This window comes from Tamandua tetradactyla, chromosome 14 (assembly GCF_023851605.1).
Source record: "Tamandua tetradactyla isolate mTamTet1 chromosome 14, mTamTet1.pri, whole genome shotgun sequence".
In the NCBI taxonomy this organism is placed as follows: Eukaryota; Metazoa; Chordata; class Mammalia; order Pilosa; family Myrmecophagidae; genus Tamandua; species Tamandua tetradactyla.
In genome coordinates this window covers 92,024,384-92,050,411 of record NC_135340.1, presented here as the reverse complement: position 1 = coordinate 92,050,411, position 26,028 = coordinate 92,024,384, and the positions used below count along the sequence as shown (strand labels likewise).

Sequence of the window (26,028 nt, the reverse complement as noted above, 5' to 3'; positions counted from 1 at the left end):
AGGTGCTGGGCCCGTGGGGATGGGGAAATGATGCCCCACTCCAGGGAGGGAGGCTTTTTCCCACAAACAGAGCCTATTCCCCAGAGACTCCTTGAAGCCGGCGTGAGAATTGACTGAGGGAGCGAGTCCTGGCCTTCAATCTCGCAATTGTTGTAAGATAAAAATTACTCAGGACTTTCCATAATCAAGTTTTGGTAATAATAGCATACTTAAGCAGGGCTCTGACTGGGCCGTGCCCGGCAGCGGCAGCCTCTGCCTGCTCTCTTTCTCAGGCCCAGGTTTTTGTGAATGGAGAGGAAAGAAGCTGAAGCAGGAGGGATGAGAAAGGGGAGGCGACGCCACAGCCTCCAAGAGTGGAGGACACCGAGAAGACCTGGGAGGCCCCCATAGCTACAACCAGCAGGCATTTGACTGAGTTCCCACATTGGGCCTGTTCTTGGAATAGTTTTGTTAATTTTTTTTTTTTTTTGCATTTTATTTTTGACACGACCTGAAAATATAAGTTTATGGCTTTCTTGCCAAAATGAATGGGATTGTTTAAAACCAAGTATTATATTAACTTTTTCCTTCCAGCCTCCCAGTATTTCCAGCCAGCAGCTCTGAAATCCCACTTTCACTGAGTTAGCACTACCATGGTGATGGCTGCTGGCGATTTTTGTAAAAACCGAGATCAGTTGTCCATGTCCCCTATTTTGGTGGTGCCAGTCGCGACGGGTCACGAGTGCGTTGAGCGGAGTTGGGAGATCTGGGGACGGCGAGAAGCCTTGTCGGAAGCCAGGTGGCTGTGGTTGGGACCTGTGACACCATGGTCACCAAGTGACTGGACGTTTCTCAGCCGTGTTTTTCAGCCTGGAAAGGAGTGCTGTGAGGACTCAGAGGAAGGAATCAGGACTTTAGTGGTCCTTCTAAAAGCCCAACTCAAGACCCTGCCAAAGGGCAGGGAAGCAAAGAAGGGAAAAGCTGGTAAAAAGATGAATCGTAACAAATATCAACGGGGGATTGTAAGAGGGGAAGTCTGTGCCTTCTGTCTTTGAACCTCCTTGTCCCCTTCTTGATCACCTCCAAGTATTTCCCCTCCAGGGACGCCAGCCTTCTCGCCCTTGGAGATGAGCTCCTAGCAGCTGGAGCAGGTTCACCAGCCTTTGCAGAATAACCCCTGCCTTTAGCTCCCCTGAGGAGAGCACTCCCTCTGCTCCCTGCCTGATGTCTGCACATCCATCTGCCTCTCTTCCTATCCCACGGACCTTCTAACTATGCCAGGGGCCTCATCCATGGCCAGCCTGGATCTGCTCATGCCATTTCTGCTCGCAGCTCTGGGCCAGGCATTGATGATACAAAAGTAAGACACCCCCTCCCTGTGCTCAAACAATAACTGACGCTCTTAGAACCTAACTTGCATTTTAGTAGTGACTGCTGAAACCCCAAGCCCTGTGATGTTCAGAGGGATATCCGAGGTAGTGCTTGGAGTGGGGGTGGGGGCATGCAGCAAGGTATAGCAGGAAAGAAATCAGACTCAGTGCCTCTTTTTTTCATTAAAAAAAATTTTTTTAGACATAAACATGAACATTCTTACCATATGATCATTCCATCCTTGGTATATAATCAAAAACTCACAATGTCATCACCATGATCATTTCTTAGAACATTTGCATCAATCAGAAAAAGAAATAAAAAGAAAAAAACTCATACATCCCATACCCCTTACCCCTCCCTCTCATTGACCATAAGTATTTCCATGTACCCAATATATTTTAGCCTTTGTGTCCCCTATTTTTTTCTATACCCTTTACCACTCCCTTTTATTGATCACCAGCATTTCAATCTACTAAAAATTTATTTTAACATTTGTTCCCCCCATTATTTTATTTTTAATCCATGTGTTACTCATCTGTCCATAATGTAGATAAAAGGAGCATCAGACACAGGATTTTCACAATCACAGTCACATTGCAAAACTATATTATCATATAATCATCTTCAAGAAACATGGCTACTGGAACACAGCTCTACATTTTCAGGCACTTCCCTCCAGCCTGTCCAATATACCTTAACTGAAGAGGTGATATCTATCTAATGTGTAAGAATAACCTCCAGGATAACCTCTCTGTTGAGATCTCTCAGCCATTGACACTTGTTCTAGTTTGCTAGCTGCCAGAATGCAACACACCAAAGACAGATTGGCTGTCAATAAAAGGGAATTTATTTAGTTAACGTATAATTCTTCAGGGAAAGGCAGCTAACTTTCGACTGAGGTTCTTTCTTATGTGGGAAGGCACAGGGTGATCTCTGCTGACCTTCTCTCCAGGCCTCTGGGTTCCAACAACTTTCCCTGGGGTGATTCCTTTCTGCATCTCCAAAGGCCTGGGCTGAGCTGCGAGTGCTGAGATGAGGTATGCTGAGCTGCTTGGGCTGTGCTACGTTGAGTCTCTCATTTAAGCACCAGCCAATTAAATCAAATGTCATTCATTGCAGCAGGCACGCCTCCTAGCCGACTGCAGATGTAATCAGCAACAGATGAGGTTCACGTACCATTGGCTCATGTCCACAGCAATAGAAGTAGGCACCTTCCCCTAGCAAGTTGACACCTGAATCTAATTACCACACACTCTATTTTGTCTGATTTCTCTCTTCCCCCTTTTGGTCCAGAAGGTTTTCTCAATCCCTTGATGCTGAGTCCCAGCTCATTCTAGGATTGCTGTCCCAAGTTTCCAGGGTGGTTTACACCCCTGGGGGACCTGTCCCACACAAAGAGGGGGAGAGCAGTGAGTTTGTTTGTCATGTTGGCTGAGAGAGAGAGAGACCACATCTGAGCAACAGAAGAGGTTCTCTGGCCTAATTTTAAGTAGACTTAGCCTATCCTTTCTGGGGATAAGTTTCATATGAACAAACCCTAAGATTGAGGGCTCAGCCTATTGCTTTGGTTGTTCCCACTGCTTGTGAGAATATCAGGAACTCTCCACATGGGGAAGTTGAATTTTCCCCCTTTCTTGCCATTTCCCAAAAGGGACTTTGCAAATACTTTTTTATCTGGGATTTATCTGGCCATCACTCTGGACAAACCTATAAAATCTCATGCCTGATTCAAGGATCCATGTACTTATGGTGTTCAATTAAACTGTCCACATAAGTTATATTAGGAAATACACTAGTCAAAATATAAATTTTGTACCAAATAAACATTTTTTTGCTTTAGTCTCACACATAAACTTTTAAAGCATGAATTATCATCTATTTTCAACACTGCAATATTGACATTCCTTTGTTCTTCCTCATGCAAAAACATTTTTTAATTTGTACATTTAGGCACTATCATTGTACACTCCAGGCCTTCCTAGGTTATACCATCTCATAGACTCAGCACCTCTTGAGTCACTCAACTGACTTCACTCTTCCCCTCCTATTTTCTGAGTGTTGATCTCAGGCCATGCCCCTCTGCCCCCAAAGGAAGATGTCATACTTGGCTCCCAGACAATCCATCCAGCTCATAATTGAAACTGACAAAACATTACTGAGATTGTACTTGGCCACTTATACCCTAGGAGAGAAGTACCTTGTCCCTGTAGAATGGGGGTGGGGTGGTCCTGGGGGAGGAGCAATCAGGCTGGGGATGGGGTGGTCCCAGTGGGAGGGAAGGGAGCAGTAAGGCTGGTTGGGGGATGGCCCTTGGGAAGCAGGGAGTCAGGCTGGGCAGGACTTCTGTTTTTATAAATGAACCTAGTTTATACTCTGTTAACAGTATGCTTGGCCTGGTTATTATTTTTAATAATGAAAATTGAGGAAATATGTGGATATCTCTGTGGATACTAAATAGCTAAGCCTTGGGGCCCCCATGGAACTCGGGTATGGGAATAAGTGAAAGAATTTGTGAGCTGAAATAAATTGGTGTTGAAGGTTACAGCGACGCTTGGAAGTTTCAACTTCTGGCACAATTTGGAAGCCTTTGGATATTACATAATCTCCTGGGGAATAGGGAATCAGTCTAATCATCACCTAGATCAGTGATTCCAGGATGCTACCTGAGGACCAGAGCCTGTCTGTGACAAAGATTGCAGCAGGCTGCAACAAATGGAAAAAGAAGGAGAGTGAAATTAAGGTCACTAATAGTCCTTTTTATATCCTTTATCTTTGTGTTCAAATGTCATCTTATGGAAATAATGGTGGTAGCTGGCAATGGTTGCAATTCTTAAAGATATTTTTTGCTTTGCAAAATTAGTTATTTTGGCACTCCCAACATTTTTTTTTTTAATATATTACTGCTCTGAAAAGTCCAAAGTCTGAGAACCACCAAGCTTGGATATCCATTGAAATATTTTGAGTCCTAGGACTTTTTTTCCTTTATGTGTGTTTGAGTTAGTGTGATCATTTTTGAAAAAAAGTATGTGTGAGAATACTTTCAAAGGTGAACCCAAGCAAAGAAACCAAATGACTGCCTAATTTTATTATAAAGGTATCTTCAATTTAATCAACTTGAGAAAAATATGACTGTTATTCAGGAGAGGCCAGGCCAATCCTTTTCAAACTTAAATGTGATTTGGAATCACTTGGAGGGATTGTTAAACACGTGTTGCTGGAACCCACCCTGCAGAGTTTCTGATTCAGTAGATATCATGGTCAGGTTCATATGTCAACTTGGCCAAGTTGTGGTACCTGTTCGTCTGGTTGGGCAAGTGCTGGCCTGTCTGTTGGGATGAGGACATTTCATAGAATTAAATCATGATCATGGCAGTTGCAGCCACAGCTGATTCCATTTGTAATCAGCCAAGGGAAGTGTCTTCTGCAGTGAGTGATGCTCAGTCTAATCACTGGAAGCCTTTTGAGGAGGATTCAGAAGAGACAGGCTGTCTTCCTGCTTTGGTGGGCGAGCCTCTCCTGCGGAGTTCATCCAGACCCTCCATTGGAATCATCGGCTTCACAGCCTGCCCTGTGGATTTTGGACTCTGTGTTCCCACGGTCATGTGAGACACTCTTAGGAACTTTATATTTGCGAGTGTTCCCTGTTGATTCTGCCTCTCTAGAGAACCCTATCCAAGACAAGTAGGTCTTGGATGTTGCCTGAAAATTTGCATTCCTAACGAGTTCCATGTGATGCTGATGCTACTGGTGGGACCATAATTTGAAAACCCCTGGATAAAGCCAGCGATTCTCAACTTGAGGTTGTACATTGGATTAGACTTACTTGGGGAACTGAAATCAATACCTAACCTTGGTCTCCTCCCCCGAGAGCCTGATTTAACTGCTCTGAGATAGGGTGTGGGCACCAGAGTTCTTAAAAGGGTCCCAGGTGCTGTAGTGGATAGCTGCTGTTCTAGCAGCAGGGAAAAAGCGAACCGCTTTCAACAGTTCAGCCCTGAAGTGGCGCAGCAGTGGTTTGTGCCATGGCTGGTTGGTCAGACATAGTCATGTGTCCTCTTGATCATGAGATGGGAGTGTGGAGGCGTGCGTGGCATTTGGGAAGCAATATATTTCTCTGCCTTAATGACACTTTCCTGGTGTGGTGACATCCATGGACTTGATCAGATGTTTCTAGACAGTGGCTTCTCAAGTGTTACTTTTAAAGTAACTTTTCTTCTGTTGTAAAAACACTACACCCTGTAAAGAAAAAATATATACCAGAACGTTTAAGGAAAAGAGATGCCCCAGAATTCAATACCTCGGGATAACCACACTTAATTTCTGGTGATTTGTCCTTCCAATAATTTTTTCCATACATATTCTTTAACATGATTAATCTTTAAAAATTGTTTTGTAACCTTTCTGTTCTAGTTTGCTAGCTGCTGGGATGTGATATACCAGAAACAGAACAGTATTAAAAGGGGGGGATTTATTAAGTTGCAAATCACAGTTCTAAGGCCAAGAAAATGTCCCAACTAAAGCAAGGCTATAGAAATGTCCAATCAAGATACTTTGATTCGAGAAGGCCAATGAAGTTCAGGGTCTCTCTCTCAACTGGAGAGGCACGAGGTGAATATGACGACATCTGCTAGCTTTCTCTCCAGGCTTCTTGTTTCATGAAGCTCCCCCGGGGACATTTTCCTTCTTCATCTCCAAAGGGTCACATCTCCATGGAAACAATCAGAAAGTTCCCAGCCAGCAATACTGAATGAGGATTAAAGGACATGGCTTTTCTGGGGTCCACCACAGATTCAAACCGACACACTTTATTTTACTTAACATTTTCCCATTTTGTTAAAATTAAATTAATTAGAATATTAAAATATAGTTTCCATATATCACATGGATGTACCACAGTATTATTAGTCATTCCCTTATAGCTGGACAATTTTTTGTTCATTATTACAAAGAGTACTTGCATGACACCTTTATGAATAACTTTTCTCCATATTTCTGATCATTTTCTTGGATAGACTTCTGAATAAATCTTTATTTATAATAACCAGAACTGGAAACAAATCAAGATCAATAGGTGAAGGTAAAGACAAACTAGAGAATAACCATTCAGTGGCGTACTACTCAACAATGAAAAAAAATGAAGTATAGACTTTCACCACACAATGAATCTTAAAATAATTATAATATATGATATAAAATAATAAAATAAGTCACAAAAAGAGTATCTACTGTGTGCTTCCATGAATATAAAATTCTAGAAAATGCAAACTATAGTGACAGAAAGCACGTTCCTTTTTCTGGAACACGTTCTGTGGGGGTTTGCTGGAAGTTATTGGGGGGGGGCTAAGGTTTGTTTCTGCCCTGGGATTCTAGGATGGCCCCTGTGCACAAACCAATCTACTAAGGAAGAAGCAGGGTCCGGGTTTATGGTGCCAGGGAATTGTGAAAGGAAGAAGTGCTCTTAGAAAGAGGAACCTTTTTAATGAGGAGGAATTCATTTGACACTGGAACTGAGTAGCAATGCTAAGGATACAACTGTCACCCGCCGTGCACGAGGGTCCTAAGAACTCTAGGAGGCAAGAACGTTTATCCTATAGATGTGGAACTTGAAGCTCAGAGAGGAGATAGGAAGCTAGTAAACAGTGTATCAGGGATGTGAAGTCAAGATCATCTAATTTCACAGCCTCAGCTGCTCAGTGGGCTTCTCCCCAGGGGAAGTGAGGTCACAGCCAAAATGCACAGAAAACCGGAAAGAAGCTCATTCTTACCTTTGTGTTTTGTGGGATTCCTTTGGTAAGAGCTTTAGCCTTAGGTGCTGTGGTTTTAAAGTACTTCCCCCAGCCCCACCTGGGAGCCCAGAGCACTTTCTCTTTTGCATCTTTTTTCCTTGCATGTTCCTTTCTTCCTAGAAAGAATGAGCCAAACAAGGCCTCGACCCACCAAAAGGTTGATGAAAACTGGGTGCTTGGAGCCCCAGGATCCTCAGGCAAGCCCCACGTCGCGTTCCCGAGGCACAGCTGGGCCACCTTGTCTGCGTTCGCGAGTGAAGGTCTGCGGAATGAAAATGGCCAGGGTGCTGGGAGGGGTGGTGACCCTGGAAATGGGAGACAGTTGTCTTTGACATCTAGTTTCCTATAATTCCATACCCTTTACCTCTTTGCTATTTTTCTAGCAATAACCAACATGTAAATGCTATTTAGTAGGTCCCACTCACAATTCCAAACACTTACACATACTAACTCATTTAATCCTCATGTTAGCTTTATGATCATTCCCCATTTTATAGGTGGGGAAACCGAGGCCCAGAGAGGTTGAGGACCGTTCCCAAGATCACAACTGAAAAGTGATGAAAATGGACTGTGAACCCGGGCAGGGCGGTGCCTAAGGAGGCGGCTACCCAAATTCTCTTGGTGGAAGTGCCGTCTCGCCAGGCTTGCCCCTCTGAACCCTCTGTGCTCCTGAATTACTTTCATCCTCTAACTCCTTATCAAAACCCCCTGAGTCCCTTATAGTAGCAGACTGCTAACTTTCCACCAGCATACGAATGACTAATAGAGATAATTTCATCTCTATGGAAGGTCTTCTGTGTTAAAAAGAGATTGCTGGGCATCTAATAGACCGGTGGAATTCCTAACAGTGAGACAGTGAGAAGGGAGAGAGAGTTAGGAGGCCCCATTCCGCTAAAACTGGTCTTATTTTTGATAACTTCTCTCATCTCCTGAAGCTCAAAGGAGCTCCCATGGTTGCAAGGCTTACAGGGCAAGTCAAAAGATAAAAATGAGGGAGGTTTTGCATACAGACGGCTAATGAACTAGGGATTTCTGGGGCTCCCATAAGTCCATAGGACGTAATAGCTACTGAGCACTCACTACGTGCTATGTATTTTATATATTTTCCACTTAATACAACACCTCTGTGGCATAGGCACACTATTATCCCCATTTCACAGATGAGGAATCAGAATCTCAGCAAATTTAGGCAACTTGACCACAGTCACCCAGCTAATAGAGTCTGAATTTGAACCCAGCATTGTCTTGCTTCCAGAGTTCACATTCTTTTTTTAAGCAGTTTTAAAGAGATATGTTCACACCATACAGTCCATCCAAAGTACACAAGCAAGGCCTCGCAGCATCATCACAGAGTTTGCATTCTTAAACCCTGCTTCACTGGCCTTTTTTAGGTTTGTGGATGACTCTTACATTCTGAGGCAGATCATCTGTGCAGGCTCAGAAATTTGCTTCAGCCTCCCATCGCTGCATGCAAATTACCGCTTGCTTCTGCTAATTGGCTTCCCTTACCCCTTAGCACTGCAACCGGGGCAGAGCTGCGCTGGCTCCCTGCACAGCTGCCCCGCCAGCCATGCCTCGTTTCCATCTCCAATCCTCCAGCAGCCTGACCCAGGGGGAAGGGCCGGGACACGCCCAGCCCAGCCTGGCCGGCCAGGAACTGACTGGGCAATGACTCTGGCCTTGGTTCTCTGAAAAAAAAAATCAGCATTTTCTCAGAGAAACTTTACCCAAGAGGAAGGAAAAATATGGCAATCGAGTTTCAGCTGACCTTAAAACCCAGGTGATCTTAATCCCCGTCATTTAGTGAATTCCACATATTACTCAGCTTCTCCATTGTGCAGCCCGAGGAAAGACTCATGCCCTGTCATCTTTGGGAGTCCGTGGGCAGTTCTCTCAGCTGCTGAGTTTACTTTTCTGTCTTTTGGGGTTTCAGAATCAGATCGGGAGCCAAGATGACCCACGGAAGGGCCGGCGTTCTGAGCCGGGGCTGGGGGTGGCGCTCTCCCCTCCCTCCCTTCAAGGGTGTGCTCGCATACACACATCCCCAGTGGTTGGGGCAAATGCGGACGGGTGGCCAGGCCCCGGGGAGGCGGAGGTCAGGGCCTCCCTGGGAGGGATGAGGCATCTGGCCCCTCTGGGAAGACTGGGCCACATAGAGGGCGCTGGGGCTTTCTCCCAGCCCAGGGTGCAGGGCCACCCGGGAGGAGTGTGAGTGGTGTGTGTATGTGTGTGTGTGTGTGTGTGTGTGGGGTGACAGTGAGAAATCTCTACTGGGCACAGACTGGATAAAGGGGGAAGGGGCCTTGTGGATGGATGGTTTTAAAGGGGGGGGACTCCCAGCCCCCCTCTTGCTGCTCAGAAGACCACCGGGTGGGAGCAGCGGGGGTGGGGGTGGGGCATTCAGAGCTGAAGGACCTTGCAGAATTCCTGCAGCCGCCTTCTTCCAGTTCAGGATTGGAAAGGTAAGTGGGCCCTTCGGGAGCCCACGGTGCTTCCCTTCGGTGGACCCGGGAACCCCACCCCCACCCTGCTCTGGCCCCCTGGGGCGGTGGTCTGCCGCCCTCTCCCGCTTTAGCCTCAGCCAGGCCCGCAGAGGCAGCGTTCTCAGGGTGGCCTCAGGGTGGCCTGCGGGGGTGGGCCGCGAGGGGCCGGCAAGGAGCCCTCTCTGCACGCCAGCTCGGCCGGGAGTCTCCGTAGCAGACCCCGGAGGACCGGGGCTCCTGACTCGGCCTCGGTGAGCTCCCGGTGCATCCCGGCTTTTCGGCTCCCCACGCCACCCCCACCCCACCCTCCTCCACCCCACCTTCTCCCCATCCTCTCCCCACCCCCACTCCACCCCTCCCTATGAAAATCAAAGCCATTTAAAGAGCCAGCGCAGTGCTGAGAGCACAGAGCAGTCCTTCAATAAATGTTTGCTAAGCAGATGGAAGACAAAAAAGAAGGCCGGGGAGTACTTGAGTGCCCTGCAGGGGAGCTGGTGCCCTGCAGGGGAGCTGGGCTGTACCCCGGACTCGGGCGGGGCTGGTGGGGCGGGGTGCGGAAAGATTGCTTCGGAAGGTCGCGATGGCAGCAGGGACGCGGAACAACCCCTTTGGAAGGGGCTGGGTGGAGAGACAGGAAGCAGGGGGCCCCGCGAGGCAGCGACTTCATCCCTAGCAGGTCTGGGGGGCTGAGGCCCTGGGTGGGGGCTGAAGCAGGAAGGGAGGAGACAAGCAGCAGTCACAGAAGGAAGAGTCCGCGGAGCCGGACGGCGGGGGCTGGCTGATAGGAAATCATGCAAAGGAGAGACTTTGATTTTGAGGGCCATGTGAAGCTTTTTCTTTTTTTTGAGTCAACTTTTTCCCATTGAAGCACAGTTCATAGGTGTGACCAGGGCACAGATGATAAGCAAACAGAAGTGTAAGCTGGATGGGCTTTCACAAAGTGAGTACACCTGTGTAGCCAACAGCCAGCCCGGGAAGCTGAGCGCTCCAGCACCCAGACCCCCCATTTGCTGCGCCTCCCTAACCATCCTTTTTTTTTCTTTTTTAAGATTATTTCATTTTTTAATTTTTTTAAATTGACAAACCAAAACAACATACAAACACAAACATTCTTAACATGCAAACATTCCAGACATGGTGAACAAGCAGTGGCTCACAATGTCATCACATAGTTGTGTATTCATCACCATGATCATTTTTTAGAACATCTGCATCACTCCAGAAAAAGATAAAAAGAAAAAACATACATACCATGCCCCTCACCCCTCCCTCTCATTGACCCCTAGTATTTCCATCCACTCAATTTGTTTTAACATTTGTTCCCCCTATTTTTAATCCATATTTTTCACTCATGTGTCCATACCATAGATAAAAGGAGCATCAAAGTTTTCACAGTCACACTGTAAAAGTTATAGTTATACAATTGTCTTCAAGAATCAAGGCTACTGGAACACAGCTCAACAGTTTCAGGCACTTCCCTCCAGCCTCTCTAATACTCCTTAAACTAAAAAGGGGATATCTGCATAATGCTTAAGAATAACCTCCAGGATAACCTCTCCACTCTGTTTGAAATCTCTCAGCCACTGACACTTTATTTTGTCTTTTCTCTCTTTCCCCCTTTTTGTTGAGAAGGTTTTCTCAGTCCCTTGATGTTGAGTCCCAGCTCATTCTAAGATTTCTATCCCACGCTACCAGGGAGGTTTACACCCCTGGGAGTCATGTCCCACATAGAGAGGGGAAAGGCAGTGACTTTTCTTGCCATGTTGACTGAGAGAGAGATAGGTCACATTCGGGCAACAAAAGAAGTTCTCTGGGAGTAACTCTTAGGCCTAATTCTAAGTAGGCTTAGCCTATCCTTTGCAGGGATAAGTTTCATATGAACAACCCCCAAGATTGGGGGCTCAGCCTATTGATTTGGTTGTCTCCACTCGTTCTAGTTTGCTAGCTGCCAGAATGCAACACACCAGACACAGATTGACTTTTAATAAGAGGGGATTTATTTTGTTAGTTCTTCAGAGTAACTTTCATCTGAGGTTCTTTCTTACGTGGGAAGGCACAGGGCAATCTCTGATGACCTTCTCTCCAGGGCTCTGGGTTCTAAAAACTTTCCCCGGGGTGACTTCTTTCTGCATTTCCAAAGGCCTGGGTTGAGCTGCAAGTGCTGAGATGAGGAATGCTGAGCTGCTTGGGCTGTGCTACGTTGAGTCTCTCATTTAAGCACCAGCCAATTAAATCAAACATCCTTCACTGCAGCAGGCATGCCTCCTAGCCGGCTACAGATGTAATCAGCAACAGATGAGGTTCACGTACCATTGGCTCATGTCCACAGCAACAGAACTAGACACCTTCACCTGGCCAAGTTGACACCTGAACCTAAGGACCACACCACTGCTTCTGAGAATATCAGGAATTCTCAAAATAGGGAAGTTGAATTTTCTCCCTTTCTCGCCATTCCCCCAAGGGGACTTTGCAAATATTTCTTTAGTCACTGTTCAAATCACTCTGGGATTTATCAGAGCATCACTCTGGACAAACCTACAAAATCTCATGCCTTATTCAAGGTTCCATGTACTTATGGTGTTCGGTCAAACTTGTCCATATAAGTTATATTAGGAGATGCACTAGTCAAAATATAAATTTTAGGATACCACCATCTGACTTCTAATCCTTTAGATTACTTTTGTCTTTCATCCAGTGCATTGTGCCGCTCGTCCCTGCTGCTGAAAACAGCTCTAGCCCATTCATCCTCAAGGCTGTACAATATTCCGCTGTATAAATGCCCTGCCATGTACTTCCCTAGTCCATTGTCCCCAGTTAAATAAATAATTGGGTTGTCCCCAATTCAGTGCTGTTAGCAGTAGGCTTGCTGTGAGCTTCCTGCACAACTTCAGTGAGCACACAAGGGCACATCTTTTGGGTATGTCCCTAAGGAGTAGACTTTACGCGTCATAGGGCATGCATATGTTCACCTTAAGTAACACTGCCAAGCAAATGCTTGGGTATTTAAGTGAGTTGGATTTTAAGTGGCAGCTGTGAGAGGAGTTGCAAGATGGGGTGAGGGCTGCAGCTCTTGATAGATTCGAAATGAGCGCAAATTTAGTATTATGAAAGAAAGTTGTAGCAACCTCCTCCTTGCTCTGGAGACACAGCTCAAAGCCACTTGGGTCCTTGTGCAGTGTTTTGGGGCTGGCAGAGATGGGACCAACCACACGTACCCTCAGTTAAGAACTGCCAACCGTCTTGCTAGATTTCCTGGACTGTTAGCTAGCTGTATCCCAAGTTTCTGTCCCCGCCTCCCTTTTCTGGAATACGTGCAAAATACTTTGAAACAATTATGTTTTTTCTTTCCTGAAAAGTTGGACTTTCCCCTGGGCTTATGAAATGTACTCCATACTAATCCGTTTCTCACAGTTCCATCTCTCACAGCAATTCACATAATTGCTGTAATTTTAACATTTTGGAAAGCATGCCGTGGGGGAGGGGTGAGAAGTGGCGTCTGTGATTCCTGCTCGAGCTAGCCATGGCTGACTGGAGCACCTGGGACATCCCTGGGGATTGGTGAAGAGCTGGGCAGTGCAGCGCCAACCCTGGAAGGAACAGGGTCCCACTGCAGAGGCCTTCTTTCTCCAGGGGAATCTTGGCCTGCAGACCAAAAAAGGAGTTTTCAGAATCCTTTGAATTTTGTTTTTCTAAAACGAGTTGTGTTCTGTACAACAAAATACTTATGTAGCCCAGATGTTAGCTGGAGGCCTCCTTACCCCACAAGAGCCGCGTGAAATGAACTCAAACCTCTAGCAATCCCATCGTCCATGAAAGTCAAAATTCCTCCCCAAATGAGCCACAACCCAGCATCACAGGATGGAGAAAGCCTTCCTGACCAAAAAGGGGAAGAAAGAAATGAGACAAAATAAAGCTCAGTGGCTGAGAGATTTCAAAGAGTCGAGAGGTTTTCCTGGAGGTTATTCTTACGCATTATATAGATATCCCCTTTTTAGTCAAGGTATATTGGATTGGCTGGAGGGAAGTTCCTGAAATTATAAACTTGTGTTTCAGTAGCCTTGTTTCTTAAAGATGATTATATAACAATATAGCTTTTACAGTATGACTGTGTGATTGTGAAACTTTGTGTCTGATGCTCCTTTTATCCAGGGTATAGACAGATGAGTAAAAAATAAGGATAAAGAATAAATAAATAATAGGAGGTTAAAGGTTAAAAAAAATTGGTAGATTGAAATATTAGTGGTCAATGAGATGGAGGGGTAAGGGGTATGGGATGTATGAGTTTTTTTTTCTTATTTCTTTTTCTGGAGTGATGCAAATGTTCTAAAAATGATCATAGCGATGCATATACAACTATGTGATGATATTTTACCATACATGGACTGTATGTGTGTGAAGATTTCTCAGTTTAAAAAAAAAAAGTTCCTCTCCAATATTTCAACTAATTCTCAGGGAACTTAGTTCTCTCAGTGCTGTGTTGTCCTCTCAAGTTTTGTCATTCAAAGTGGGACCAGAGACCAGCAACAGTAGCATTACCTGTGAGCTAGTTAAAATGCAACTTTCAGGTCCTACCCTAGAGTCTCAACTACTCAGTCAGAACCAAGATCCCCAGGACATTTATGTGCATGGACAGTTTGAGAAGCACTGTTCTAAGGGAGCAGAAGAGGCTGTAGACTCCAACAGAGCTGTGTTCACATCCCAGCTCTGCCATTTAGTAACTGGTGGCCTTGAGCAAGTTACTTCCCGGCACTTGAGCCTCAGTTCCCTCCACTGTAGATTGATGATTGCACTTCCAGTGACATAGCAAATGTAAACCAACTGATTGCCAGTTGAGATAATGCCCCACACCTGGCACAAATGGATCCTCCAAAGTCATTCTCTCTCCCTCCCAGACTCACTTGGTCTGAGAAGCAATGGATGTGTGCATGCTTCCACATTGCAGAGCTTGTGGTGGAGCTGCTTTGAAAAATGGTCTCAGAGGTGCCTTCTTGCCTGATGTCAGCAGGACATGGAGAGGACTCATGGTGGTGATGCCATGGATTTTTGGAGCTGCTTCCCCTCCCCGTCCCCTCATTCATCTCAGTACTCACTGTTGAGGTACTTGCCTGGGTTGGCAAAACTAGGGAAGGGACAGAGCTTTGCTTCCTCTAATCTATGGATGGATTGATTCCAACAGGAGCATCACAGTAAGGATGCAGTTAGCTGGGTCTCTGTTTCCACTGTGTGAAAGGTTAAGAGTGCTAGTCTCTTAGAGTTGGTTCAGGCTATGGCCGGTCCAGAGAAGTAGTCCCTGAGGAGGGAGAGGAGCGGCCTGGGTGAATGACGCGGGTCTCTTGGACATGGTCAATGGAAACGTGACCTGAACTAGTTCGTATAAAAAGCATTTGGCTCCTGTCTCCACGAGTGGGGTGGCTGGGCCTCAGGAGCAATCGCATCTTGGGGCTTGGATTGCTTAGAGTACTTTCTCTTTATTTTTCTCCCCTGCTTCTTGTGGTGTGTTGGCTGCCTCCTGGGCTTCTTGACCCACTGGGAAACATGACCCCGTTTATAGTCCACATAGTGGGAAGCAGATATACCCACACATGAGTGAATGAACTGAGCGTTGTATATGTCCATCTGTGTCTCTATCTATGTCCGTCTCAGTTTCCTAGGGCCGCTGTCACAAAGTCCATAAACTTGGTAGCTTATAACAGCAGACAGTTTATTATCCTACAGTTCTAGAGGCTGGAAGCAGGAAATGGAGGTGTCAGCAGGGGCCTGCTCCCTTTGAAACCGTAGGGGAGGAGCCTTCCTTGCCTTTTTCTAGCTTCTTGTTGCTCACTGGCAATCCTGACACCCCTTGGCTGGTGGCTGCAGCACTCCAGTCTCTGTCTCATGGTGTTCTCCCTCCTGTCTGTCTGTCTGTCCTAACTGCCCACCTGAATGCTGTTTGGCCTCCTCTTAACTAAGCACATCTCACTCTTTCCAATAAGGTCACAGTCACAGGACCAGGGGTAAGGGCTTGGCATAGTGGTTCAGGGGACACAGTTCAATGCCAGTGGCAGCTAGCTAGATATCCGTGGCGCTGTGGAGCAGCCTTTCAAATGAAAGAGTAAAACGAAGCCCAGCATATCAGAAGGGCAGGAGCAGCCCCTCTGCGAATGAAATCAGCTTGCGTTTTTCATTTGCATTTCATCTTCTCCTTTAGGATTTGTTTCAAAGTTATGCACAACTCGGATGCTTCTCAGGAAGTAACCCATGTCCAGTGAACGAATGAAGATTAGTCTAACTGTGAGGATTGCCACCTCCTAAAGTGATGAATGGTGCCGGTCCAGTTACAAGGGCCACCGATGCAGTCTAGAGAAAGACTTGGAGAGTTGGCAGTGAGAAATTCCAGAATTTGGAAGTGATGGAACCAAATACTGCAGTCTCTTCATCCTCAATCAGTGCAAGCAGGAGGGATAGTTCCTTTCACTGCCAGGGGAATGCACACCTGAGGGAATAGGGTGTGTAGGAGTCTGAGGATGCAAGGGGCCATTTTAATTTTTGCTAAATTGAAATGCTAACTTAAGAGACTATCGATAACATTTAGCATACCCCATATTCATAATTATAAGTATTATACAAGCAATGCCCTTTTATTATGCTTACCTAGTCAAAGCTTTCCAGAATCTCCTTCCTCCTCAGTTTTAACAAGCTGCTTATCAAGTCATTGTTTTTTTTAATTGATAAAACAACATACAAACATTCCATACATGGTGTTCAATTAGTGGCTTACAATATCATCAAATAGTTGTGTATTCATTACCATGATCATTTTTTTTTGAACATTCGTATCACTCCGGAAAAAGAAAGGAAAAACTCATACATATCATACCCCTCTCTCCTCCCTCTCATTGATCACTACTTATTTCCATCTATCCAATTTATTTTCATCTTTATTCTCCCTATTATTTGTTTATTTTTTCTCCGTATTTTTTCCTCATCTGCCCATACCCAGGATAAAAGAAGCATCAGACACAAGCTTTTCACAATCACACAGTCACATTGTAAAAGCTTTATCATTATACAGTCATCTTCAAAAATCAAGGCTACTTGGAGAGACTGGAGGGAACTGCCTGAAAATGTGGAGCTGTGTTCCAGTAGCCATGTTTCTTGAAGATGATTGTATAATGATATAGCTTTCACAATGTGACTGTGTGATTGTGAAAACCTTGTGTTTGATGCTCCTTTTATCTACCTTGTCAACAGATGAGTAAAACATATGGAATAAAGATGAATAATAGGGTGAACAGATGTTAAATTTAGAGTGAAATGCTGGTGATCAGTGAGGGGGAGGGGTAGGGGGTAATGGTATGTATGAATTTTTTTTCTGTTTTCTTTTTATTTCTTTTTCTGAATAGATGCGAATGTTCTAAGAAATGATCATGATGATGAATATGCAACTATGTGATGATACTGTGAATTACTGATTATATATGTAGAACAGAATGATGAAAAGTTGCAAACGTTTGCATTTGTTTGGTGTTTTTGGTATTTTTTTAAAAAATAAAAAAATTAATAAAAAAAAAAATCAAGGCTACTGGAACACAGTTCAAAAGTTTCAGGTACTTCCCTCCAGCCACTCCAATATACCATAAACTAAAAAGGGATATCTATATAATGCATAAGAATAACCTCCAGGATAACCTCTTGGCTCTGAAATCTCTCAGCCGCTGACACTTTATTTTGTCTCATTTCTCTCTTTCCCCTTTTGATCAAGAAGGTGTTCTCAATCCCTTCGTGCCGGGTCCCATCTCATCCCAGGAGTTCTGCCCCACTTTGCCAGGGAGATTCACACCCTTGGGAGTCATGTCCCATGTAGTGGGGAGGGCAATGAGTTCACTTGTTGTGTCAGCTTAGAGAGAGAGGCCACATCTGAGCAACAAAAGAGGTTCTCTGGGGGTCACTCTTAGGCCCAATTTTAGTAGGCTTAGCTTATCCTTTGCAGGGATAAGTTTCACAGGGATGAACCCCAAGATCGAGGGCTCAGCCTATGGATTTGGTTGTCCCCAATGCTTGCTAGAATATCAGAAATTCTCCAAATTGGGAATTTGAATATTTCCCCTTCTCCCCATTTCCTCAAAGGGACTTGGTAAATACTTCTTTGCTGATTGTCCAAGTCACTCGGATTTATCAGGGCATCACACTAACCTGAACAAACCAACAAAATCTCATGCCCTATTCAAGATTCAATGCACTTATAGTGTTAAGTAAACTGACCATACAAGGTAAATTAGGAAATGCACTACCCAAAATGTAAATTTTTCAACAAGTAAATATCTCTCCCTTTAGTCTCACGCAGAAATTGAAGTTTTTTTTTTTATTAATTAACGGAAAAAAGAAATTAACCCAACATTTAGAAATCATACCATTCTACATATGCAATCTGTAATTCTTAACAAGAAATTGAAGTTTTAAAATATGGATGATAACATCCTTTACCCACTCTTCTGATAAACCTTAGTCCTATCCAGATAAGTTTCATTCATATCTCTACTCGATGTCTGATCACTTTTTCTACTGTTTAAACAGTTCCTGTAATTTTATTGGGTTTTGCGGGTGAAAGTATGCATATTACACCTCCTGATCTCTGTACCCTGTATCTAATTTTTTAATGCCTCTCTAATTTTAGATATGGGGTTGCTGAATTCTTTCTGCCAGTTCTTACTAGGTCCCAGAGATGATTTCCAGGTCTTTCTTCCTAGCAGGTGTTTTGAAGTGCTTTAATGCAGTGCGTCTCAAATTATACTGCACCTGTGAATCTCCCGGGGCTCTAGTGAAAATGCAGATTCTGATCATCACGTCTGTGGTGGGGCTGGAACTAGTGGGTCCAACTAACTCCCAGGTGATGCAGATGCAGTTGGCTCAAGGAGCCCATTTTTGGCAGCGAGGCAAAGCTCTGGGATGGCTTCGTCCTTTCCTTTAGTCCACTTGATTTCTTCCAGGCCTGCAGCAGAAGGCTTCACTCTTTACCATCAGCTTCACTTCTCTTTGTAGCTCCACGTTCTTATCTTCTAATTATCCCCAACAGGCTGCCTTACTAGAATCAGATGTTCCTCTGGTTGCTAAAAGGATATTTAAGGATAAAGTCGGAGCAGCCAGAGTTTCTCACAAGGGTCCCTCACCAATGAGGTTAAAGAGCGCAGAAGGAAAAGGTGGGAATAATTGGACACGGAGCACAGATTTTAGAAAAGGAGAATCAGCAAGAAATAGGTGTGATCCTAAGGTCAGAGGATCTCAAAGGGTCCATAGTTCCTAAGGACTGGGAGGGTCTGAAAAATGAGATTCTAATCATGTGATTGTGCCTGAGCCAGTGGGAGGAGCTTCCTGTGCTCACCAGTGATGGTTGGGTTCTGTGTCAGCTTGGCCAAGTGATGGTGCCCAGTGGTCTGGTCAGCAAGCACTGGCCTGACGTTGCTGCAAGGATATTTCATGGCTGATTGATAAACCAGAAGGCTGGTGAATTAAATCATCAGTCAGTTGATTACATCTGTAGTCAATTACATCTGAGATCAACTTAAAGCTTGCCTCCCACCAATGAGAGGATCCAATCAGTTGAAGATTTTTTTTTAAAGAAGAAGAGAGAATTTTTTGCTGCTTCTTCAACCAGCAAACCTCTCCTGTGGAGTTCATGCAGACTCTGCATCAGATCTGCCAGCTTTACACTCTGCCTTGTGGATTTTGGACTCTTCCATTCCCACGGTTGCATGAGACCCCTTTATAAATCTCATTTACAGATATCTCCTGTTGGTTCTGTTTCTCTAGTGAACCCTAACGAATACACACCCCTATCTATCCTTCTCCTTCCTCATGCTTGTTCCAACCTCCTTCCCTGCTTGCAATCAGTTGGAGCTATGTGACAAGTCCTACCCCGCGGTTTTTAAGTGGAAGTGACTCATGTAAGTGTTGCTTATATGCTGAAGCATTTAGCTGCTGGTGTGTGACCCTCCACTGCTCCCTTCCCCTGCTGCACTACTGTATTGCTGAGCCATCACGGAGTGGCTCATTGGCTGACTAAGCAAGAAATAAACCATTGTTCATTGTTGCTTTAAGTCACTGGGGTTGTTTGTTACTGCAGCAAAAACCAATCATCCTGACTATTACCCTGCACCGTGAAAAAAGAAGGAGAGAAGCATCTGTGGAAACTAATAGCACTGCATAGGAATCTCTCACCTGTTGCAGACTTGGGTCACATATCAAGGCTGCAAATCAAGTTACATAGAGAAATAGATTGTGTTAGAGCCTAGGGTGAGCAGGGATTTGGGTAAGATGCTGAGGCCATCAGAAGGGGCTTTTTTAAGGCTCTGCCTAGATCATGAAGATGAAGACAGGGAAAAGCACTTTGCCGGGAGGAAATGAAGTAAAATTATTAGGGGGCAAAGAAGCAGAACTCAACTCCTATTTTGCTTCCATTTTCCACAGCAAGGAAAATAACGGTCAATCTTAAAAGGATGAAGCAAACGATATGCAGAGGGAAGTGATGTTGAAGACATTAAACATTCTGGTGAGTGAATAAAGACGTATGAGGGGATAGGAAGAGGAGGTCTAACTAAGTTAATTGGATTCAAGTCTTGGGCCCTGATGAATTAAATTCCAGCAGCCTGAGAGGAAGTGCAGCTGTGAAAGCAGAACTTGTAATCTTCCAGAAATCAAGGGCAATGGGAAACGGAGGGTCAGAGTAGAAATTAGACATGGTCAGCTGTGGCTCTGAGTCCTTTTAATAACGAGAGAAAAGGGGAATCCCAGATCTCTCCAACAGGGAAGCAGTTTTACCTTCTGGCACATTTCTAGAAAAGACGAGTAAGTTGATGCCTTGTGAGCAACTGGGAAGTAAGCTAGACACTGTTTTATTCTATTGGGAGCCTGCAAAATTCTAAACTGGAATAGCTTATTTTTGTTGAGGGTTTACCAAGTATCCATCAATGAGCTCTGCGGATTTAGTCAATACTCATCAGCGTTTTATGCGGAGATTTGTATCCTAGGTGAGGAATTTTTACAGGCGAGGCAGTGGGTTATATAATCAGGCTCCACAGTCTGCTCATCCGATTCCACAGACAGCACGCTTCACCCATGCCACACCCATTCCAACTCACCCAATTTTGAGGCCTCCGGTCTGGCCTGGGTGCTATGGGGGAAGGGGGGATGTTTGGACTGAGAGGACGAGGCAGGGTTGAAACCTCTCCCCGTGTTGCCACGAGGACTGCCCCAGCCCCAGTGAGTCGGTGGCCCAGGAAATCTGTGTCTGTATCAAGCACCCCTCTTTTTTTTTTTTTTTCAGTTCTACTATTATTTATTTTGAAAAAATACAATTTTTTTAAACAATGTTTCCAACTTAAACACTATTCCCGCTGAGTAAGTATGGCAGCTTAACCTACCCAAATATGCAGTTGACGAAGCCCAAATTGTTCTAACTTTGTTAAGAGAGAAGTTGTGCTGTAGACTATGTCCTGATGGTGAAGAAACAAAGGAAAAGCATCACTCAAATCATAGTGCTGCAATTTCTTTGTTCACTTGGATGATGGATTCTTTAAATGTTAGACTTTGCAGAGGCATACCTGTGTTGCAATGGGCTCCCTTAAAATAAATGATTATTCTCGGCGGGGTCTGGGGACAGTGGCTCAGCGGCAGAGCTCTCGCCTGCCATGCCGGAGACCCGGGTTCGATTGCCAGTGCCTGCCCATGCAAAAAATAATAATAATAAATAAATGCTATTCTTAAATCACAGACTTCCTCAGATATAACATTAGGAGCAGATTTAAACATTTCTAACATGACAACATACCATAAAAGTCAAGAATAGTTCTCATCTGTTACTGTGTTGGAACCTCAGTAACCAACGGCATGCTTGTCTATAATGAATTACTTTACTTAACTGTCGGAACTTATGCAGAAAAAGAAGATTCTTTTTGATGGGAACGAAAACAAATTGAGGTCTCAATTGAGAAATACATCAAACACAAGCGTCTTTCAGAATCCCTCCAATAGAAAGAGGAAACCGGCAAAATGTGTGAGCTTTAAAATCTTCAATTTCCCTTTTTGTTAATTTTGGTTGGTTTGTTTTCTTTTCCCTGCCACTCTCCTATCATTGGGGCAAAACCCTAAAGCTTGTTTGTGCACAGGAATGAGAGGATAGAGACATAATAAGTTCATAGAGGAGGAAAGGAAGTCTGGAAGTTACTGTCAAGCATAAATGGAGTGTAGAAAAGTCTTTGGTGCTTGGAAGAGAGAACGCTGGGTAAGCTGTGGGCTGTTGATCAATGACAGATCAGGACTTTGAACTTTAAACGTCTATAATTATTCCTAATTCCTCCTGCGCATTCAAACTTTTTGTCTCTTTGGCCTTTGCGTTTTTATTTTACGAATTATATTTTATTTTATAACCTTTTATGAGAGCTTTGAGAAATAGGTGGTTGCATGTTCCCAGGTGAGACAAAGGTTTTGTTTTCATTTTTTATTAGCTTTATCTTGGAAGCGTTCAATCATACACAAAAGAGTATAATGCACTCCCATATATCCACTGCTAAACTTCAACAGTTATGAATGCTTACCCGTTTTTTTTCTAAATTGCTTTAAAGCAAATCTTAGTTATCATGAAATAAGTTAATTTTGTTGAGCTTAGGAAGACACCTTAAATAGAGGAAAGGGCCTCAAATAGCATTTAGGCAATTGGCAGAGAGATAAGCCGAGCGAGAAGGAAATAGAAAGCGTGAGGGAGGGAGAAAGGGGAGGAGAGGAGAGGCTGAAATAGAAGAACATTCATAATGAAATTACCATATTTATCCCTGTGTTCCTCTCCTGTCCCATTTCCACATTTTTTTCTCTGCTTCCCACCTACTTTTTGCTTTGCTTTGGAACATCCACAGCCTGGGCCAGGCAGAAACATCTCGAAATAGGGGATTTTGTGTCAGAGTGAGGCGAAGGGAGGTCCCCACTCTTTTCATGCTTTCTCAGCCTCCATCCTTCCTGTCTTCCCTGGGAGTTCACGGTTTCACTGCTGGTCCTCTGAGGCACTGGGGTGGCTTCCTGCTCCTTTTCTTTTGCAGAAGGATTTTAAGCCTCAATCCTGCAACCCACCAGTTTTCCTTTGCCTAGCCAGGCTCAGGAATAGGACAGGGAAAGGAAAAATGAGGAAGGGATCTCTTACTCCCTGGGGACAGTTCACCCTTGACCAGCCTTGCCCCAAACGAGAGTTCTATAAATGTCTAAGATTTTGAGTAATAAAATAGGATTTCCACCAATTAAGATTCCTAAATTAATTTTGGATGTAATGGTTACAATAAATATCAGCCTATTAAAAACTCTGAGATGATGTGCAATAAGAGTAACCCTATTTAGCTTTGTCTTATTCAGTTGAATAGTGCAGCATTTTTCTAGTCTATCTATTAATATCTCATGGTATACCAATATTTTATGAAATGCTGTTAAGGAAATGTGGTCCTGGAAATTATTCTTTCCAACCTGAAACCCACAGGACTGCTGAGGGTCAGCTCATTCTGTTTGGAGAGTCAGCGTTCATGAAGGAGAGATGGAGCTGACCAAGGGGATGACAGCTAGGTTAACAGGAGTCCAGCCAGGGACCCCAGAAGGTCAGCATGTCTACTGGTTAATGCAGGTGAAGTAACTAGGTAAAGCAGAGAGAGGAGGTGATTAAGGTCCCCAGTAGAACCCTTGGAGCTTATGTGGAATCATTTAGAGACTGGAGATGGGGTCAGGAAGACCACTGCTCTGAAGGCTTAGGACAGGGTCTTCCAGGCCAGGTGACCTAGATCTGCTGTCATCCTATATACAGAAAATCCTGAAAAACCCACAACAAAGCTCTGAGAACTGATAAATGAATTCAGCAAATTGCTTGGTTACAAGATCAACACCCCCCAAATCAGTAGTGTCTCTCTACATTAGTAATGAACAATTAGAGGAAGAAAGCAAGAAAAAAATTTCATTTCCAATAGTAACTAAAATAGTGAACTACCTAGGAATAAATCTAACCAAGAATGTAAAGAACCTGTACCCAGAAAACCACAAAACATTGCTAAAAGAAATCAAAGACCTTAATGAATAGAAGGATATTCCACGTTCAAGGACTGGAAGACTAAATATTGTTAAGATGTCAGTTCTACCTAAAGTGATATGCAGATTCAATAAGAATTCCAATAAAAATTCCAACAGCCTTGGGCAGGCCACGGTGGCTCAGTGGCCGAGTTCTCACCTGCCATGCCAGAGACCCGGGTTCAATTCCCAGTGCCTGCCCATGCCAAAAAAAAAAAAAAAAAAAATTCCAGCAGCCTTCTTTGCAGAAATGGAAAAGCAATCATCAAATTTATGTGAAAGGATAAGGGACACTGAATAGCCAAAGCCACCTTGAACAAGGAGCATGAAGTTGAAGGACTTGCACTTCCTGATCTTAATGCTTACTACAAAGCCACAGTAATCAAAACAGCATGGTACTGGCACAAGGACAGACATACAGACCAGTGGAACTGAATTGATAGCTCAGAAATCAATCCTCACACCTTTGGCCAACTGATCTTTGACAAAGGTGCCAAATCCACTCAGTGGGGAAAAAAATCTCTTGAACAAACAGTGTTAGGAGAACTGAATCTCCATTTGCAAAAGAATGAAGGAGGACCTTACCTCGAACCTACAAAAATCAACTCAAAATGAATCAAAGTCCTGAATATAAGAGCCAGAATTATCAAACTTCTAGAAGAAAACATAGGGGAGCAATTTCAGGACGTGTGTAAAGCAATGGTTTCTTAGAATTTATACCCAAAGCATAAGCAACAAAAGGAAAACTAGATAAATGGGACCTCATCAAAATTAAAAACTTTTGAGCCTCAAAGGACTTTTTTCATAAAGTAAAATGACAAACTACACAGCAGGAAAAAATATTTGGAAATGGCCTAATCCAATAAGATGTAATTTATAGAATATGTAAAGACAAAAAAACATACAATTTAAAAATGAGCAAAGTACTGAAAGACATCTCTCCAAATAAGATACACAAATGGTCAAAAAGCACATGAAAAGATGCTCTACATTATTAGCCATCAGGGAAATGAAATCAAAACTACAGTAAGATACAATTTCATACCTACTAGAATGGCTGCTATTTAAAAGATGGAAAATTGCAAGTTTTAGAATGTGGAGAAACAAACATGTAGTCATTGCTGATGGGAATGTAAAATGGTGCTTCCACCGTGGAATACAATTTGTTAGTTCCTCACAAAGTTAAGTATAGAATTGCCATCTGGCCCAGCAATCTCACTTCTAGGTATATGCTCAGAAGAATTGAAAACAGGGTTTTGAACAGATGGTTACACAGCAGTATTCCTAGCAGCGTTATTCACAATTTCCAAAAGAGGTAAGCAGCCCATTTCGCTCAGCTGATGAATGGGTAAACATGATGCGGTATTTACGTACAATGGAATATTATTCAGCCCTAAAAAGGAAGGAAGTCCTGATACATGCAGCAACATGTATGAACCTTGACTGCATCATGTTGAGTGAAATAAACCAGGCAGAAAAAGGACAAATATTGGATGATCACACTGATACGAAATCATTAGAATAAGTAGTTGTAGAGTTAGAATCTAGAATATAGGTTACCAGGAGATGGGCTGGCAGTAGGTAATAGGGAGTTAAGGTTTAACATGTACAGAGTTTCTATCTGGGATGATGGAGAATTTTAGTAGTGAATGCTGGTGATGGTAGCACAACATTATAAATGTAATTGACAGCATTGAATTATATATTTTGGATGTGGTTAAAAAGATAAGTGTTAACTTGTATACATGTTACTAGAATAAATTTTTTTTTAAAAAATCCAAGGAACTTCACAATAGAATGAACCATAAATTAAAGCATGGACTATAATTAATAGTACAATTATAAAAATGTAAACCCACAACTCTTCTAATAATAGTAAAAAAAGATAAAGCCAAAACTACTTCTGATTTTGTTCTTGCACTTCTCTCTCTGACCCCATTTCTCCCTCACTGCTAATGTGTACCTCACTTTCTGGTAGTTCACTTGCTGGGTTCTACTGTCTCTGTGCCTTTGCACATGCTATTCCTGCTGTTTGGAGTGTCCTTGCCTTTGTACATCTAAAGAATCCCTGCTGCTTGGTCAAGATTAGCACATATGTTACCTCCTCCAGGGAGCATTCCTCTTTTTGCTTCTATTACTTAACTTTCTTGCTTCTAATACTGTACTTCTCATATTGCTATTATTATTCACATAATAATAAATTGCTATTATTATTAATATGTAATATAGCAATAATATTGCTATTATTAATATAGTATTACTATTAATATATCATTGAATGTATTCATTCAAGTAATAAAGTAGCTTAAACTACAAACAGTGGTTTAAACAAATGAAGG

General features: G+C 43.6%; 1 long non-coding RNA gene across 1 annotated transcript in view; it reads left to right on the top strand.

The window, feature by feature from the left end:
- The first annotated feature begins 9,435 nt into the window (after positions 1 to 9,435).
- LOC143655242 (uncharacterized) overlaps positions 9,436 to 26,028 on the top strand; it is a 47,514-nt gene continuing 30,921 nt past the window's right edge. The window contains exons 1-2 of the long non-coding RNA XR_013162128.1: positions 9,436 to 9,601; positions 20,066 to 20,147. This is a non-coding gene — a long non-coding RNA (uncharacterized LOC143655242). The remainder of the gene's footprint in view (positions 9,602 to 20,065; positions 20,148 to 26,028) is intronic.